Source organism: Rattus norvegicus, chromosome 17 (genome assembly GCF_036323735.1).
Source record: "Rattus norvegicus strain BN/NHsdMcwi chromosome 17, GRCr8, whole genome shotgun sequence".
Classification (NCBI taxonomy): domain Eukaryota; kingdom Metazoa; phylum Chordata; class Mammalia; order Rodentia; family Muridae; genus Rattus; species Rattus norvegicus.
This window is the reverse complement of record NC_086035.1, coordinates 40,050,771-40,059,801: the sequence shown is the minus strand read 5'-3', so window position 1 is coordinate 40,059,801 and position 9,031 is coordinate 40,050,771. Positions and strand designations below refer to the sequence as shown.

The following is a 9,031-nucleotide window of genomic DNA, read 5'->3' as shown; positions in this document are numbered from 1 at the left end:
GGCTCAAGTTTGCTCGCGGGGTGCTGCCCAAGGGCTCTCTGCAGCGGCAGCAACCAGGAAGACCTGTGCCGTCCCTTCCGGGAGCTTCAGTGCACCAGGGTTCCAGATGGCCTTTGGTGTTTTCCTCTGGCGTCCGAGATGTATGTACAGAGAGCAGTCTCTTCTGGTTTCCCAGGCTTGTCTGCCTCTCTGAAGGTTCAGCTCTCCCTCCCACGGGATTTGGGTGCAGAGAACTGTTTATCCGGTCTGTTTCCCTCAGGTTCCGGTGGTGTCTCAGGCAGGGGTCCTGCCGCTCCTGGGCCCTCCCCCACGGGAGCCCAGAGGCCTTATACAGTTTCCTCTTGGGCCAGGGATGTGGGCAGGGGTGGGCAGTGTTGGTGGTCTCTTCTGCTCTGCAGCCTCAGGAGTGCCCACCTGATCAGGCGGTGAGGTCTCTTTCCCACAGGGTCTGGGAGCAGAGAGCTGCTTCGGGCCTGGGATCCGCGGGCATGGGACCTCCGGCAAACACAGGACGTGCCCGGTCCTAGATGAACTCTGCCTCTGTGTGTCCCGATCTCACCAGGCAGCTCTCTTGCAGCAGACAAGTTGGTCTTACCTGTGGTCCCGAGGCTCAAGTTTGCTCGCGGGGTGCTGCCCAAGGGCTCTCTCTCTACCTTACTTCTTTTGAGACAGTGTCTCTCACTGAATCTGGAGTCCACAATACTAGGGTTACAGATGTGTGGCCTCACCTGGATTTTTCCATGGATACTGGGATTTGATCTTAGGTCATCATCAACTGCTCTTACCAACTGAGCCATCTCTTCAGGCCCTAGCCTTCTATTTGCTTTTAAATCAATTCTGTTGTAAAATATGACTGGTAAATTTTGGATGCTCAGTTTCTATTTTTATTGCTCATTTATTTCCATCCATTTTTACCTGGTAGGCACATGTAATGTTCATGGATATTAGGTTAAATCATGTTCTGCTTTTTAGAAATAAAAAAAATATGATTAACAGTTTTGTAAAACAGAGAAAAAGAATAAAAGCTCATATAGAAACATTGCTTTTCTTAATTTCGACCTCATTATTTTGTTCTGTAAATTTCTTTGCATAGGATTATAAGGAGAAAAGTTCACAGGGACCATGAAATCACTGAGAAGCAGCAGGAGACCTTGGTGTAATTTTATGTTTCTTTTATAGCACTTGTTCCTGTTCCAAGGAACAAAGGGGGAGAAAGACAGCTTAGGATGGCTGCTTGGAGGAGCACTGCAGAGACGACCTTGTTAATGTTTAAGCACATACTTGGCCTTCTCTGTCAGATGTATTCTAATAGGAAATCCCTTAGTTTTCTGTTACAGAGGGATCTTCAGGTCTGGGTACGTGGATTTCATCCTTTTTACCCTTGTTTTGATGAGAAGACAGGGTTTGGGTACTGTGCTAAGCTAAACAAAAGGCATTTCTCTGATCACCAACAATAGAAATGCCCAGTCACGTGAAACACAAATCAACCTGAGTGAAGCTTTTGAGATTTCCACAGCAATAAGCTCGCCGCTATTTACGTCCTCTGGTATCCCAATCCAGGCCTCTGTCTGTTCGTGCCTGACATCCTTTTCTTCACAGCTGAAAGGCTTCATAAGGGAGAAGACACAAGCCCTAGGCTTTATTCTTGTTGGAAGCCTTTGTGGCTTGCATTCAAGTTCACAGTGCATTTTGAAAATCTTTCCTTATGGCTTAATTTTTCCGAGCTCTTATTGATAAAGATAAGGTGTGTTTCTGCTGCAGCTTTCCTTTCAAAGAAGCATTTCAAAAGCTGTGATTCAGGAGATGCAGGGATGTGCACGTTCCATTGGCTTTAAAGTAGAAAATGTATGTTACTGCCTACTGAGTTCTAGACCCAGATACACTGCCCCTATCACTGTGAGCTTGAGAAGCTCTAGGATTGTAAGTCAAAGGCCAGACTGCTATCTCAGTTCCTAAAAGAGTGGTCACTCTGCATTCATGTCCACACAACCATGGCACCTGGACACCTTGAGGGAAGAAGAGGAACTTGAAACCACAAAGAACATCACAATATAGGAAATACACTTAGATTTCATTTATAGGCTCTACATTCCCTAAGTCTAAAAAGTAGGCCAAAAGATGTCTGCTCACTTTGCTTCAAAGCTATGACAGCCACTCAGCACCATAGAATGCTGAGCACTGATAATTTTAGTGTTTAGAGATCTTTTTCATTCCTCTGTATCTCCTCTGCCCTTCTCTGTCTTGCTCTCTATCCATTGTACTCACATTTATGCACATAAATTTAGCAATTCAAAAGAGAAAGCAAGTTAAAGAAGTCCCCATAGAAAGCAATGAATATTATGATCCTATTTGTGTCACCTCCGTTAATTGGTCATTTAGAGAACAAATCTCAGTGGAATACCAAAGTCTCAGTGGAATACCAAGTGCTGCTTCACTATTAGAGAAACAATGAGCAAGGCAAAGCTACTTCCCTCCAGGAAGGAATGTTCTTTCAGGGAAATGTGTTGGAACAATGCCTTCCTAAGGCTACTCAGGCTCTGGTCTCAACAACTTGTGAACCTGTTCATTTGCATACAAGAAGAGAGCTCAGGCTGCATATGATTTGGCAGCCATAAAGCTGGGAGGTAGGTCTGGCCTATCCAGATGGGGCCATAAAGGAGAAATAGAGGCAAGAGCGTCAGAGGAAGAGACACTGACAGAAAAAGCAGTCAGGCATGAAAAACAGGAGGACATACTGTTGTGGTTTTTAATAATGGATGGATGACACAGGCATTCAATGTTTGAAGAGGAACCCCTCTCCCTAGCCTATAGAAATGCAGCATCTGATGCTTTGCCCTTAAGCCTTGAATCCACTTTGGGACTTTTAACTTGTAGCTGTCATTTCTTACAGAGACACTAAAAAACCTATTATAACAAAGTATTTAAATTAGCACATAAATAACAGAGGCTATTTTAGCTTCAGTATAGTGATTAACGGAGGTGAATAAGGCTGTGGTAAGAGCTTCCCTTCCTCCACTGAGTTCCCTTCTTTCCCCCTTTCTTGTTCTATGGAAAATCCAGCTCCCCTGTGGTTCTCTGGCATCCTTCATCCCTCTTACTACACTCAGTGTTCTAATCTGTTGGGTCTCTGAAGACTGGAACTCTTTTCTTTAATCTGTTTTTCTGGATTGTCCTTCATATTATTGATCTGCTGCCTTTGATCAGCAAATACATACAAACTGGCTTTTCAGAGAAGACAAATGTATGAGAGTAAGACAAAGACTACCTAGAAATGTTATGCTCCTCTCGTCCCTTTCATAAGAAGGGAATTAAAGATGGATGGAGGGACTGATGGGAAATATGGCATGGGGTTAAAAATATCAGAAGACAAATGCCAAGTACTACATGGTTTGGCTTGACCTGATTTGGGCAACAAAGGAATGAAGAAAGGATAAACACATGTACCAAAAAGCTGGGATAAGGTGGTCATGCACTCTGAAGGAGACACATCAAAGGCCTGGGAATCTTAGTGCATTTATTATATACTCTTGAGTGAGGTAATTAGCTTACTATATACAGTTCAACAAGGAGGAGGCAGGTCAGCTAATTTCAGTAGGAGATCTTTGAGGGGGAGAAGCTTCAGGCAGCAGATATCTAGGCCAAGGAAGTTGTGGTTGATAGTTTCTGCAGACTCTGCTTTAGATAAAGGTGAAGCTTTAGTAACAACTATGCTTGGACTAGAGAAAGACTTTGCTATTCTTTTGAGCCTAGCCAGGGGAGGGTTTTGTCATTCCTGTGGGTGTGAGGCATTGGGGTCCTTGACATGGTTGTGCCCCAGTCAACAACACACACTGACACAGGATTTCATCTGATCCCCACAGGCAATTGTTTCCAAAGGTGATTGTTTGAATTCCCACAGATAATTACTAGTATATGAATCTGCCATAGTGTTAGTTATTTTTCTCGTTACTCTGGCAAAATACCAGCATAAGCAACTAAAAGAAAAAGGGGTTTCTTTTGGCCCTTGGTTTGAGAATGGATATAGTTCATCATGACAGGAAACCATGGCAGTGGAAACTTAAGGCAAGCCAGTCACATTGTGTCTGAAGTCAGGAAGCAAAGATTAGTGTGCTTTCTCTTGTCCCCCTTTTCATTCAGCATGTGAACTCAGCCATGGAGATCTGTATCTGCCCAGGAAAAAGGAGTGCTGCTGTAATTGCATAATCATCGCCCTCAGTTAGCTAACTCTGTCCCATTAATTTGTACTTCTGATAACACTCAGGGTAGGTATCTCTCCTTGATGAAATACCTCTGCAAAACATCTGTTGAAAAGACCCAGAGGTATGTCTCCTAGGTGATTCCAAGTCTAGTCAAATTGACCATGCAAAATGAAAAGCCCTACCAATTCCACTCATTCAGTCCTATTTATTCTCAGTACTCCACACTTAGTATCACAAATCACTGATCTCAAAGAATCCATGAATTGATGTCAACACATCAGTGATTGCTCTCATTAATTCTACTTAAAAAGTTAAAATAGCCTTTCCCACAACTAACTTGTAACTCACTTCTTAATTAACTGAGGTGAAATGAAAGTCCCAGCAATCTTATGCTGTCCCATTTGTCTTTGCTAAGAATTACAAACTAATGTGACAGAGTGGACCAATCACTGATGGTGTCCATGCAACTGCAACAGTTTTAATTTCTAGTCCTGGATAGACATGCTTGTGTTTACTCAACTTCTAGTTTTCCTGGGAATCATAGAGGTTGACAAGCAGAATTTAAAAGGTGATTTAAGTCTCTGAAGAAAGAAATTGAAGAAGATCTCAGAAGATGGAAAGACCTCCCATGCTCATGGATTGGCAGGATTAATATGGTAAAAACGGCCATTTTGCCAAAAAGCAATCTATAGATTCAATGCAATCCCCATCCAAATTCCAACTCAATTCTTCATAGAGTTAGAAACAGCAATTTGCAAATTCATTTGGAATAACAAAAAACCCAGGATAGCGAAAACTGTACTCAACAATAAAAGAACTTCTCAGGGAATCACCATCCCTGACTGCAAGCAGTGTTACAGAGCAATAGTGATAAAAAATGTATGATATTGGTACAGAGACAGGCAGGTAGATCAGTGGAAAAGAATTGAAAACCCAGAAATGAACCCACACATCTATGGTTACTTGATCTTTGACAAAGGAGCTAAAACCATCCAATGGAGAAAAGATAGCATTTTCAACAAATGGTGCTGGTTCAACTGGAGGTCAGAATGTAGAAGAATGCATATTGATCCATTCTTATCACCCTGTAAAAAGCTTAAGTCCAAATGGATCAAAGATCTCCATATCAAACCAGATATACTCAAACTAATAGAAGAAAAAGTGGGGAAGAGTCTTGATCACATGGGCAATGAGGAAATTTTCCTGAACAAAACATCAATGGCTTATGCTCTAAAATCAAGAACCGACAAATGGGACCTCATAAAAGTGCAAAGCTTCTGTAAGGCAAAGGACACTGTCATTAGGACAAAATGGCAACCAATAGATTGGGAAAAGATCTTTACCAATCCTACATCTGATAGAGGGCTAATATCCAAAATATACAAAGAACCCAAGAAGTTAGACTCCAGAGAGCCAAATAACCCTATCAAAAATGGGGTACAGAGCTAAACAAAGATTTCTCAGCTGAGGAATATCGAATGGCTGAGAAGTACCTAAAGGAATCTTCAACATCCTTAGTCATCAAGTAAGTGCAAATCAAAACAACCCTGAGATTCCACCTCACACCAGCCAGAATGGCTAAGATCAAAAACTCAGGTGACAACAGATGCTGGTGAGGATGTGAAGAAAGAGAAACACTCCTCCATTGTTGGTGGGATTGCAGACTGGTACATACATTCTGGAAATCAGTCTGGAAGTTCCTCAGAAAATTGGACATTGCACTACCTGAGGACCCAGCTACACCTCTTCTGGGTATATACCCAAAAGATGCTCCAACATACAACAAAGACACATACTCCACTATGTTCATAGCAGCCTTATTTCTAATAACCAGAAGCTGGAAAGAACCCAGATGTCCCTCAACAGAGGAATGGATTCAGAAAATGTGGTACATCTACACAATGGAATACTACTCAGCTATCAAAAACAATGACTTTATGAAATTCATAGGTAAATGGATTGATCTAGAAAATATCATCCTGAGTGATATTCACAGAAAAACACAGATGGTGTGCACTGACTGATAAGTGGATACTAGCCCAAAAGCTCAAATTACCCAAGATACAATCCACAGACCACATGAAGCTCAAGAAGGATGACCAAAGTGCAGATGTTTCACTCCTTCTTAAAAGGGGGAACAAAAATATTCATGGGAGGGGATATAGAGACAAAGTTTGGAGTAGAGACTGAAGGAATGGTCATTCAGAGCCTGCCCCATATATATATGGCCATGCTTCCCGCCATGATGATAGTTGACTATCAGCAATTACACAGCATGGAGAAAAACCTGTTCAGGAATTTGCCTTCCATGCAGTAGAACGATGGAATCAGCAGATGTGCCTAGAATCTTGTCTTCTACCAGATGTATTTACCTCTTTAGGTCTCAGTGATCTGACTTTCTAAAAATGTGTGTGGGACAATATGGCTCAAAATGGGTTTTACAAAGAGCAGCCAATTTGTGTTTATTACATGATTGGAGGGTCATCAATTATCTGTCTTCAAAGATGAAAATGATATGTGGTTTGAGCTTTTAGTTACTACTACCAACAAAAATTTTCTTTCCAAGTATGTGGGTATATATAAAAGGTGAACTCACATAATCAAAAGAATTTGACTAGCAAAATAGAGAAGGGACACCATTCTTTTCGATTATGCATTTCATTTTCTTGACGAGGTTACAGTTCATTGAATATGTTCTTGCCTAGAAGAGCCAGGATTTGAGTTAAAGACAGAAGAATCATGGGGACAATCCAGTAGACTTAGGTACTAAGAGTTAGGAGAAACACACACTCCATTTATTGTTTAAGTCATAATGATATAGGAAGATTGTGTAAGAGGCTCGGCTTTTTAAGTTATTTACTAGTGATCTGAAGTCAGAAGACACTAAAATTTTCCAAATAAAGCTTACCACCCATTCCTTTCCAATCTTGCTTCACTATGTCATTACTATGAAAGCAAATCATTGGAAACAAGAATGCATCTTTTCAGTGCAAAGTGAAATCCCACACTGCTCTTGTGACCTTTGATGCTTATCTGAGGTCTTATCATTCAATAGGACAGAATGCCATTATACTTTTCAGCTGCTATGGATAAGGTGTTCTAGTGACTCCCTCAGACTTTTCTGTAATATTTACTGACATGACTCACTTCAGAGATTGTGTTCTGAATAATATTTAAAATAAAAGACATAGGTGGATAGAACTTGGAACCTGGAGATTAAGGGTTTAATTAATTACTCCATCCCATTTAAACTAGCCTTTTCTTTAACTTGTTGAAAAATTTAAAAATACATTTAAACCCAAGTATATTTTATTATTTTATTATGTAGTTTATGTTTCTGAGACTAGACTGATAATGAATGTAGAGTAGTTAAAATAAATCATAACATTCTTATTAAAAGTTCACTGGTAATGACTCATACTGTAAGTTCTAGAACAAATGTGCTATCCAGAAAGTTCTTAGTGGGGGAACTGGAAGATGAAGGAGAGGAAGAAGTTCTTGGGAGAACTCACCTGCACTCAGAACTGCCAAGGTGCTGGCAGACAGCAAGGTAGTTTGCTCACATCCCATCCCCTACATAGACTTCTTTAGGCAATCATGATTGCTATGGCTCTGCAGAACTGCTACAAAGTGATCAATGGGGCCTTCACTGGGGAGATCAGCCCTGGCATGATCAAACAGACTTAAGAGCCACATAGTAGTGCTGGGTAGTGCTGGAACACTTGGAGATAAGGTGCATCTTTGGGGGCCAAATGGTGAAAGTAGTCTATGCCCTGGCAGAGACTTGGGGTGATGCTCTGTATTGGGGAGAAGCTAGATGAAAGGGAAGCTGGCATCACCAAGACAGTTGTTTTCGAGCAAACCTAGTTCACCACAGATAATATGAAAGATAATATGAAAGTCATCATGACCTATGAACAGTATGGGCCATTGGTACTGGCACGACTACAACACCTCAAGAGCCCAGGAAGTATATGAGATGCTATGATTAAAATCCAATGTGTGATGTGGTAACTCAGATCACCCACATCATTTCTGGAGGTTCTGTGACTGGAGCTACCTGCAAAGGACTGGCAAACTAGCCTGGTGTGGACAGCTTCCTCCTGGTGGTACACCTCTCAAGCCTGAATTGGTAGATATCACTAATGACAAACACAAAGCACCACCCTTCTCTTGTACTCACCTGCTAAGTCAGGACTAGATTACCCAGAGGCTTAGTAACTACTCTCACTAGTCACATGCTTCTGACGATGTCATCTGCCCCATCTTGTGTCCTAATCAACATTGTACCTTCCTGGATCTCTTATAAGTCCCTATAATGATTGTGTCATCCTAATCCCCTCTGCTCCATGACAGGGTGTTGATAAGCCCAGTTTATGCCTTGATGTCTTGCTTGGAGTCTAGAAGTATCTCTATAGGCTTTGTTCCTGCCAAGTTTTCAGCTCACTGAATGCTGTGCAGATTTCTTTCCACACTTTTCTGTTATTCTAATTGTTAAGGATATTCGATTGGGTCCTAACAACCCTAGCAATATTCATTGGATCCAAGAGTGTGCTTCCGCAGAGGGTCTTAGGCTGCTGAGCTACCATGGCACCACAAATCCTTTTGAAACAATGTTGACTTGCTTCTGCTGTGTTGGTTGGCAATGTTGAGTGCCCAGAGTCAAGGGGAGGAGGGTTTCTGGCTTCTCTTGATAATCCTTCTGCTGCCCTGGATTTTATTCCAGTTTACAGTGTTTATTGCTTCTCTGACGCTGATTTCCAGCTATCTCTTAGGACTCTGAGACCCCAGCAGACCATGCTTGGGTCTTCAAAACCTTCAAAACCTTCGTA

At 41.7% G+C, this 9,031-nt stretch overlaps 1 pseudogene; it reads left to right on the top strand.

Moving 5' to 3' along the window:
• Window positions 1-3,314: 3,314 nt before the first annotated feature.
• Window positions 3,315-8,400, top strand: Tpi1-ps2 (triosephosphate isomerase 1, pseudogene 2; annotated as a pseudogene).
• The last annotated feature ends 631 nt before the right edge of the window (window positions 8,401-9,031 follow it).